Source organism: Dama dama, chromosome 1 (assembly GCF_033118175.1).
Source record: "Dama dama isolate Ldn47 chromosome 1, ASM3311817v1, whole genome shotgun sequence".
NCBI lineage: Eukaryota > Metazoa > Chordata > Mammalia > Artiodactyla > Cervidae > Dama > Dama dama.
Genome location: NC_083681.1, coordinates 6479974 through 6481928, shown reverse-complemented (window position 1 = coordinate 6481928; position 1955 = coordinate 6479974).

Genomic DNA, 1955 nt, shown 5'->3' with positions numbered 1-1955 from the left:
TTCTTTTTCATAAGTTAATTGACCAGATCCACATGGATTTACCTCTGCTTTCCCTATTTTCTTCCATTTATCTATATGTCAGCTTTTATGCTAATATAATATTGCTTTGATTACTATGCCTTTGCAATACAGTTAGATTCAGGAAGCATGAAACCTTTAGCTTTTCTCTTCTTAGTTCAGTTCAGTTCAGCCGCTCAGTTGTATCCAATTCTTTTCAAAACCATGGACTGTTTCCATTCTATTTGCCATGAAGTGATTGGACCGGATGCTATGATCTTAGTTTTCTGAATGTTGAGCTTTAAGCCAACTTTTTCACTCTCCTCTTTCACTTTCACCAAGAGGCTCTTTAGTTCTTCGCTTTCTGCCCTAAGGGTGGTATCATCTGCATATCTGAGGTTATTGATATTTTTCCCAGCAATCTTGATGCCAACTGGTGCTTCATCCAGCCCAGCGTTTCTCATGATGTACTCTGCATATAAGTTAAATAAACAGGGTGAAAATATATAGCCTTGACATACTCCTTTACCTATTTGGAACCAGTCTGTTGTTCCACGTCCAGTTCTATCTGTTGCTTCCTGACCTGCATACAGATTTCTCAAGAGGCAGGTCATGTGGTCTGGTATTCCCATCTCTTTCAGAATTTTCTACAGTTTGTGGTCATCCACACAGTCAAAGGCTTTGGCATAGTCAGTAAAGCAGAAATAGATGTTTTTCTGGAACTCTCTTGCTTTTTCAATGATCCCATGGGAGTCAGCAATCTGATCTCTGGTTCCTCTGCCTTTTCTAAAACCAGGTTGAACATCTGGAAGTTCACAGTTCATGTATTGTTGAAGCCTGGCTTGGAGAATTTTGAGCATTACATTACTAACGTATGAGATGAGTGCAATTGTTCGGTAGTTTACACAATCTTTGACACTGACTTTCTTTGGGATTGGGATGAAAACTGACCTTTTCCAGTCCTGTGGCCACTGCTGAATTTTGCAAATTTGATGGCATATTGAGTGCAGCACTTTCACAGCATCATCTTTTAGGAGTTGAAATAGCTCAGCTGGAATTCCATCACCTCCACTAACTTTGTTCATTGTGATGCTTTCTAAGGCCCACTTGACTTCTCATTCCAGGATGTCTGGCTCTAGGTGAATGAGCACACCATCATGATTATCTAGGTCATGAAGATCTTTATGTATAATTCTTCCATGTATTTTACCATCTGCTTCTGTTAGTTCCATACAATTTCTGTCTTTTATTCAGCCCACCATTGCATGAAATGGTCCCTTCATATCTCTAATTTTTTTTGAAGAGATCTCTAGTCTTTCCCATTCTATTATTTTTTTCTCTATTTCTTTGCACTGATCCCTGAGGAAGGCTTTCTTATCTCTCCTTGCTGTCCTTTGAAGCTCTGCACTCAAATGGGTATATCTTTCCTTTTCTCCTTTGCTTTTTGCTTCTCTTCTTTTCACAGCTATTTGTAAGGCCTCCTCAGACAGCCATTTTGCTTTTTTGCATTTCTTTTTCTTGGGGATGGTCTTGATCCCTGCCTCCAAACCTCCATCCATAGTTCATCAAGCCCTCTGTCTATCAGATCTAATCCCTTGAATCTATTTCTCACTTCTACTGTATAATCGTAAAGGATTTGATTTATGTCATACCTGAATGGTCTAGTGGTTTTCCCTACTTTATTCAATTTAAATCTGAATTTGGCAATAAGGAGTTCATGATCTGAGCCATAGTCAGCTCCCAGTCTTGTTTTTTTTGCTGACTGTTAGAGCTTCTCCATCTTTGGCTGCAAACAATATAATCAATCTGATTTTGGTATTAACCACCTGGTGATGTCCATGTGTAGAGTCTTCCCTTGTGTTGTTGGAAGAGTGTGTTTGCTCTGACCTGTGCATTCTCTTGATTCTGTACTGCAAGACCCAATTTGCCTATTACTCCAGGTGTTTCTTGACTTCCTA